This window comes from Miscanthus floridulus, chromosome 6, assembly GCF_019320115.1.
Source record: "Miscanthus floridulus cultivar M001 chromosome 6, ASM1932011v1, whole genome shotgun sequence".
NCBI lineage: Eukaryota > Viridiplantae > Streptophyta > Magnoliopsida > Poales > Poaceae > Miscanthus > Miscanthus floridulus.
In genome coordinates this window covers 107835765-107844651 of record NC_089585.1, presented here as the reverse complement: position 1 = coordinate 107844651, position 8887 = coordinate 107835765, and the positions used below count along the sequence as shown (strand labels likewise).

Below are 8887 nucleotides of genomic sequence, written 5' to 3'. Positions count from 1 at the left end.
CGGGCGCGGGCGAGCTTCGCCCCGGCCGCCGCGGGTGCGCACGGGCGAGCTCCGCCCCGGCCAGCCACGTGCGCGGGCGAGCTCCGCCGGGGGCGCGCGCGGAGAAGAGAGATGAGGTCGAGTTTGAGAGAGAGGGAAAGAGAGGATAGAGATGATAGGTGTATTATGGACTTTTTGACAGACCTGACCCACTTGTCAGGACTCCCAAACGGTGAAAAATGAATGGAATGCGGATGGAATGGCTTGGAGAGCAAAAAAGTTTAGAACAGGTGGCATATGTGTACGGTCAACTTTTTTTATGGCCTATGTGTAATTACAAACTTTTTTAATGCCACACATGTAAAAGCCTCGAAAAGAAGCCATACAAGAACTAGTTTCGATACAACGGCCTATTCCATGATATGATTGATCTAAACATGAGGCCAGATGATCCAAACGATGCAACTAAAATTTAGCTAGCTAAAATTTTAAAGCTAACCTTTAGCGGCTAAAAGTTCTTGCTACTAAACTTTAACCGGGACAGTTTGGATCCTCCGGCTAATAAACTCAGCTAAAATTTAGCTCGTCTTTTAGCTAAGTCGTTTGGATCCATAGCAGCTAAATTTAGCTGCTAAAGTTTAGTTAATGGATCCAATCGTCCAAACAGGCCCAAAGTATGGGAGGCTGGAAAACATAAATAAAAAGGCCTAACACCAGTTTGCTGCAATCTGCTTATCTGCTCTTGGGAGCCTTGCTCCCCAGTCCCCACAACTGCGCTTCTGCCTTGGAGGCCAGGGCTCCGGCTAAAGTTGTTCGTTCCGTCTGAATACTCGATTATTGCGCCATTTCTAGATGTGCCAACAACATAGGAGTAGGAAGGTCCCAAAGTGCGGATGTGGCTCGGGTGTTGAAGGTCAAGTTTCTGAATTTGCCAGTCCGGTGCTGTTGTGATGCCAGTTGCATTCCAGAAACTACCCGTAAGCTGCACAACCAAAGATGATATTATGTATTGGGTTCTCATCCGAAGCATGACAGATTTCACAAGTTGCACTGCTGATGACACCTTTCTTCGCCAGGTTCGTCCTACACTGACTTCATTCGCCCCTGTGATAGCAGCCAGGCAAAGAATTTCACCCGCGGAGGCGCTTTGTTTTGCCAGACGGAGCCATCGGTTTCAGCGCTTTCCCTGCACGGAACGCGATTTTAAAATGCAACCGACTGCGTTTACACTGAATTGCTTGCAAACTTCATCACCATGATGACGATGATGCCCCCATCTCGCGCTTAATGCATGACCGCAGCGCCGCAAACTGACAAGAGGTCGGTGCATGACGTACAGGGGCCTGGCCGGCGGCTTTGATTACGCTAATGATCATATGCATCGGCTGATCTCTCGATCGATGACGCGAGAAAGCATGCCAGACCAGCCGATCGATCGGCAGCCACCGAATCCACCACTGGTCGCTTGCTTCTAAACCCGTACGTACTGGAACGGGAGTGATTGCATGCAAGCTGCCAAGCTGGGTGATCTAGCGTCCCTTTTGCTCTAGTGGACCGCCGACCCCGGTGATCCTCTGATTCTGATGTTGTACGATCAGCCGTCACCATCACCACAAGCAAGCTCGTGGCTGATGAGAGAGAAGGTCCACTGCCGCACGAATGGACGCCTAGACGGAGACTGTCCTGGCGGTTCCTAAAGTTACACAGGTACACGCAATGCGAGAGAAAAATATAAGTGAAGATGGAGTTAGTCAGTGCCTGTGCCGGTGCCTGATTGTTAGCAATTGCTTAAGCAAAAACTAGAGGCCATCACTGACCAACGCAGAGGAAGTACGGGAACGTGAAGAAATGTTGGTGGTGGCCGATAAAACGGACCTGCATTAACCTGAGTAACTGAACAGTCAGGTACGGTTGGTGGACGAAGAACGGAAGGAAGAACCGGAAGTGGAGTGCAAATCGGAGCTGGAACACAGCCAAGCCTGCCACTGCCAGCCATCAATGTGCGCGATAGAACATGGCATCATGCATGCTCGACGGCAGAGAATCGAGACGGCAGGCATGCAGACGCAGCGCTGCCGCATGGGTCGAGCACCGACGAGCCTAGCGAGACGTAGCACGAGTAGAAAACCACACGCGGCGTGTGGGCACGGACACGTTGCCTCTGTCCTCTTGTCCTAGGCCTCGGCCACAGCCCACTCCACAACCTGTAAAGCCAGCCCGCGGTGTTCAGGACTTCAGGTTCAGCCCGAAGACGTAGAGGCCGGGTTCACGGAGTCGCGGTCACGGGTAGGGTAGCGGCAGCAGAACGAACAGGGCGACAGATCGGCGAGCTGGACGCATTACAAGGGTGGCGAGGATCAGACAGCAAGGAAGTAGACACTGCCTCGAAGAGGGAGCTGCATTTGCAATTCTGCATGTGTACATCCGTCGTCCGACTAGAATCTCATAGACAGATGGACTACAGAACCTATTGTAGATAGACCACGGAAAAGGGTCATGTTTATGAAGACTTCGAACAGTGCACGGAGTCGTGGAATCGGCTTGGGTTGCCCAAACTTCCACGTGTGGTGCAGTACCTTTGGGCTGCTCGCGCTCCATGCGTTGTTAGAGGACGCCTACGTGACGGACTTTTGTCTTTCTATTCTTTCCTCCTCTCTCTTTTCGTTTTTTTTTCTATCAGGGATCCTTTTATTTTAGGCGGAATTAGAATCTACTACTTAATGAATTAGACTATTTGGCTTGAATTTTAACACTTCTACTTAATAGATCACCATGATATCTTTCTACTCTCCAAGTTATAGCACGTTCTTCAACTTGCTTCCCTATAGTAGAAATACAACGTATAAGTATCTCTCTTGTATGGCTAACAATACAGATATATTCCATATACAATCATGCTAGCTTAATTAATATGTGCCTAAATTATAATTATTGGAATAAATTCAATTTTAAGGATCCAAACGGGGCCTCAATTTATTTGCTCCTTCCTTTCTTTATTGCTACTTTTGGTTTTCTAGAAAATTTACTAGGGAAATTTGGTTTGTATAAACTTGTTTATAGAAATTTGTTGGCATAAATAGTTGTTATCGTTTGCTAGAGACTGCGGTAATGGAGATCTTCATTGTACCAAGAATGGGTAGTTGTCTTTTAATAGGCCTAGTACTTAGTATGCCATTGAGTTCGTCTTCAAACTTGGTTTTTGCAAGTCTTTAGTTAGCTGAAGGTTGAATCTATAGCAATGAATAGTTAGGTGCAAAACTATGATGAGAAAAGTTGTACTTAAAATTATGCGAAAAAGGTTGTGCATAATTTTTATGCTAGATAAACTATGTAGATTTTGTACACATATATCGAAAGAATAAAAACCTATGTTTATAGGTTGTTCCTAAAAGTTGTAGGAAAAAGTTAGGTTGAAAAGTTATGCTAACAAAATTGTTATAATAAGTTTGTTTGCAAAAGTTATGTATAGAATTTGTGCTGAAAACCCATGTTGAACTATTACGCACAAGTTTATTGCGCTTCAAAAATATAAATTTGCCAAATTGAATTTTGCTAAAGAAGAAAAAATCTTAGCTGAGGGCATCTGGAGTGATTTTGTACTGTGGTTCGGAAAAAGGTGAAGCTTTGCCGGAGAAGTAGAGTTTAAAGATTTAGTATTGCACCTTTATAAAACGTGCGCGCGCATATCCTACATCTACGAGCACCTTCGAAAGGCTGGAAATTGAACTGACAAATCTTAAGATTGACAAAATCACTCCAGATGCCTTGTTGTCGACGGACAAGTTGTCTATCAGCGAAAGAACAAAGCCATTACATCCTAAAACAAATTCAAAAAAAATACAAGCACCCATATTAAGTAGATGACTTGAACCAAGATAATCAGATAGACAGGTTTCAACACAATAAATCCAACTAGCCAAGGTATGCTCATATGACATAACTTAACAATGGTGAGTGGCACTTCAGTTGAATATGATGAGTAGTTGAAATCAATAATGTACCATCGTTTTTTAGGCATCCGAAGAATCATGATCACCATGGATTTCATATTGGCCTTAATTCTCATTCATACACCACTTAAATTGGGATGTTCTTATTGCTTCATTCTTCATATAGACATCATTTAAAATTATTTTAATCTTTTAGCAGCAACGCGTGGGAAATCACTTAATACTAAAAATGAGTGATGAGACCACATATTTTCTTTTAGTTTAAGATACAGTGAAATGGCTCACACAAAACAAAATAATAAGCTTTTGATTCTAAAAGGTGAATACCCGAAAAGAAAGGGAAACCAAAAGCAAAATGTGGTGCAGCATACTCATTGCCACCCCTCTCCAAGCATGTAGTATGTGGGTTCAACCCAATGTCACAATAATACAATGGCTCTGTTCGCTTGTCTTATAATCCGTACTCTTCGGCTTGTCTTTTCAGCTGGAACCATGTTTTTTCTCTCACAACAAATCAATCGAAACAGTGTTTCAGCTTGTTTTTTCAACGAAGTGAACGGGGCCAATAAGGAAATGAATAGGAGCAATCCCAATTAAAACACAAACAAAATACCCAGAAAATGACAAACAAGAAAACAATGAAACACGAACACGCACCAAATCGCAGAGAGAACCTTATCTGCTCCCCTCAAGAAAATTCCTGTCAGCGAGCTAAAAATTCTCGTGCGCTCACTAGCTCTGCGCGGAAGTCGCCATCACCACCCCTGGCTCGACGCACGATCGAGAACAGCGACGAACACATGCATACGGCGGGCGTCCTGCGCCGCTGCGCGCTCGCAGCGTTGGGCGGTGCGCGGCGCCACGCGCCAGGGGCCACACTAGCCAGCGTACCAAACGCACTTCGCAGCTCGTGAACCGTGGCGACTCCTCCATTCCCTTTCTGTTCTCTTCTTGCCCGTGATCGAGCTCCTTTCTTCCTTAAATTATCCCCCCATCCTCTCCGCCTCCCCCACCTCACCAAACTCGCCACGGCCCTCCAGCTTCCCCGCTCGCCGCAGTACTGCGCGGCGTTGCCGTCGTGGCACTGGAATGGGCATGCCACGAGCACGATTCTTGGTCCGCATTGCCGTGGCGGCCATCGTGCTCCTCGCGCCGACGTCGACGTGCGGAGTGGCCGGGCACTCGCGGGGGCTGCGGACCTGGGCGCGGCGCCGGCGCCGGCGCGGGGGATCCGCCGCCGCTGTTCCCGGTGAACGCGACGCGCGCGGAGATGATCGAGCGGCAGTTCATGGAGTGGGTGCGGTACATGGGCAGGCCTCCGGCACAGCAAGTTTCAGCACGCGCTCGCCCGCGCGTTCCCCTCGTACTCGCTCGTCGTCGACAAGAACCCGGCGTTCGGCGACTTCACGACCATCCAGGCCGCCGTCGACTCGCTCCCGGTCATCAACCTCGTCCGCGTCGTCATCAGGGTCAACGCCGGCACCTACACGTACGCACGCCACGCTGGTGTCCCGGCCTTGCGCATAGCTACGAGTGAGTGGCGTGGCCCGGTGGTGACCGCATCGTAACTTGTGTGTTGTGTCGCAGGGAGAAGGTGAGCATCTCGGCGATGCGCGCGTTCATCACCCTGGAGGGCGCCGGCGCGGACAATACGATCGTGCAGTGGGGCGACACCGCGGACTCGCCGACGGGGCCCAAGGGACGGCCCCTCGGCACGTTCAGCTCCGCGTCCTTCGCCGTGAACGCGCAGTACTTCCTCGCAAGGAACATCACGTTCAAGGTACGTAACGTAACTGGCGCCCGTTGCCCTACTACGTAGACTAGCTTGGTTTGCTCTTGCTCAGCTCAACTCTCTGGCATTGGGTGGAAACAGAACACGTCGCCGGTGCCGAAGCCGGGGGCGACGGGGAAGCAGGCGGTGGCGCTGCGGGTGTCGGCGGACAACGCGGCGTTCGTGGGGTGCAAGTTCCTGGGCGCGCAGGACACGCTGTATGACCACTCGGGCCGCCACTACTACAAGGAGTGCTACATCGAAGGGTCCGTGGACTTCATCTTCGGCAACGCGCTGACGCTGTACGAGGTACCCACGCTCGACACAAAGCAGAGGCTCCATCTCCAAAACAGAGCACGCTAGTGCGAACCTTCCAAATTATCGGCTTTTGTTAGGAAGCCTCTGTTCCACGAAAACGAAATTAGATAGATCCTGTTCAGACGATCTTGAAAAGGATAGATGCAGTCTATAAATACCAGTGATCCGAGGCTTCCGGGGCGCACTCAGGGGCCGTTTCGATCGGCGTCAGGCAACGTTTGCCTAGCTAGGCAGCACTCCCAGTCATCCGTTTTCAGTCGCCTCAGGCTGGAAACAATGCCTGGCCGGCGAGCGGCGACCTGACCCAAACGTGCCCGCAAAGCCTGGAAGTACCACTGGAGTCACGGCCTAGTTTGATTAGAGCCTTTTCCGTGCGCCTTGACACATGGGTTTATAGTGCCTTGAAGCAATAACCTCCGCACGGGACAAAAGAATACCGAGGGTTTGGTATGTACTGATGACTCATGACTAAGATCGTGCAAGTCCTGAACTTCTGACTAGTGCATTCCCATCTTTTTAACCCAAAAAAGCACGTTACTCAAAAAAAAACCCAAAAAAGCACGGGGCCACACCGCTACACACTTGTGGCTTCCCTAACGTGAACCGGGCAATGCATCAAGTGCCAACGACTCAACAGTCAACGCACCAACACACTAGCAAGATGGCCGCAGGGCCTCTGAGATGTGCGAACCCCGGACCGCAGTAACACGTGCTCGCAGAACCAGATGAGGGTTTGGTATGTCATCGTCCGTATGAGGGTTAGGCAAAACAGCACCGGCATGTCCAACACTGTTTTTAATGTGAATCCCCAGGTATGGCCAGTCATTGCCACGAGTTACATCGAGACGTGACAGCCGCTTCCCTAGCGTCAGAGTTTTGACTCAGGCCCATACGCTTGGACCTGAAATGGTTGGCGGCGGTATGGGTCCCCGTTGGACGAGACGGAACCCGCATCATCGAGGTCGGGCGAGACGGAGTCCGCACCCAAGGGGCGGGCAAGACGGAACCCGCGTCCTTAGGGTCGGGCGAGACGGAGCCCGCACCCAAGGGGTCAGGCGAGACGAAGCCCCGCGGCCTCGAACTCGGGCGAGACGGAGCCCGCGGCTTTGGGCGAGACAGAAACCGTATCCTTGGGGTCGGACGAGACGGAGCCCACGTTCTCGAGGTCGGGCGAGACAGAGCCCGCACCCAAGAGGTCGGGCGAGACAAAGCCCGCGGCCTCGAGGTCGGGCGAGACGGAAACCGCGGCCTTGGGGTCGGATGAGATCTTTTAATACGTCTCGAACCATCCGGGAAAGTCAGGATGATGCTAACTTCCTTGCTTTGGGTATCCCTAATATGGATACTCGACACCTACCAAACTCTGCCAGTGCACAGCTGATCAGCACCGACCTACGTACAAGTAACAGTCGTGGTCCATGCATGATCATATCATACTGCTATGCTATATACAGTAAGTTCGAACAAAGATAAGATTGACGGGTAGCTGGATAATGTTGGTGCAGGACTGCCACGTGCACGCGATCGCGCGGGACTACGGGGCGCTGACGGCGCAGAACCGGCAGAGCATGCTGGAGGACACGGGGTTCTCCTTCGTCAACTGCCGGGTGACGGGGTCCGGCGCGCTCTACCTGGGCCGCGCCTGGGGCACCTTCTCCCGCGTCGTCTTCGCCTACACCTACATGGACAACATCATCATCCCCAACGGATGGTACAATTGGGGCGACCCCAACCGCGAGCTGTACGTCTCTCCTCCTCTCGCTCTCCTTCCATCCTCTGCTCTCGAGATCGCCGCAAAACATCTCACGCATGCTTTTGCGCCATTGCCATCTGGGGCTAGCGGACGCCGGGCGTGCTTGACGCGACGACGGTAGTGCCATGGTCCGAGACCTTTTGAGTTTTGCTAATCTCATCTAACGGATTCCATGCCTTTTACTGCTTTGTGGTATGGAAAGCAAAAGAGCAGCTCATCTAGTCAGCTACATTGCACGTATAGACGAGCGAATGCTGCTGTAGCCTGTAGGTTCGTGATCGATAAAGGCGTGCACAGCGCAGACAAAGGGAGCACTCACCGGCTCCCATTCCATTCCGGTTCCGGTGAATCATCCCTTCGCACGGGTGGCCGCCCTCCTGATCTCCTCGTGATCGTGGAGGCTTTTCAGATTCGATTCCCGCTGCCCCGCCGGCACAGGCGCACGGGCAAAAGCACAGTCCTACCCTAGCCCGCTTGGCCTGTCAGGATCCCAAATGCCAAAGGCTACCAAAACTTTTCTGACATTCAACGTACGGCAGAGTTTGGAACTGAAATAACGCTCGCGTGGTGTTGCTGCTGTTGCAGGACGGTGTTCTACGGGCAGTACAAGTGCACGGGCCCGGGCGCGAGCTACGCCGGTCGGGTGGCGTGGTCGCACGAGCTCACCGACGACGAGGCCAAGCCCTTCATCTCGCTGAGCTTCATCGACGGCACCGAGTGGGTCAGGCTGTAACTGTAAATCTCGCAGTCGATCGCTCACGGTCACGGCACGCCACACCATGTAAAGAAACAGAGCAAGACAATATACAGATTTTTTACTTTACAACTGCTCTGCCATTTGTCACCGAAAGATAGACGTCAACGTCTGCATGTGCCGGGTCCGTGCGGACTCGGCGAGAAGCCAGAAAGTTCTGTGCCTAACCAATGTGTCTCCATTATCTAATCATCATCGTCGTCTTCCAGCAGCACATGATGCTGGTGGCAATTTCATGATAAATAAGTATAGCACCCAACTATTTCTTCGGTACTAGCAACAGCAAATCTTAATGGTGAGAATTAAGGAACTTATTTTAACACTACATCTTTGGATTCCCATAATTCTCGATTATTTTGGCT

The 8887-nt window shown here is 51.0% G+C and overlaps 1 pseudogene; it reads left to right on the top strand.

The window, feature by feature from the left end:
* The first annotated feature begins 4919 nt into the window (after positions 1-4919).
* On the top strand, positions 4920-8573 carry LOC136458974 (probable pectinesterase 53; annotated as a pseudogene).
* Positions 8574-8887: the final 314 nt, after the last annotated feature.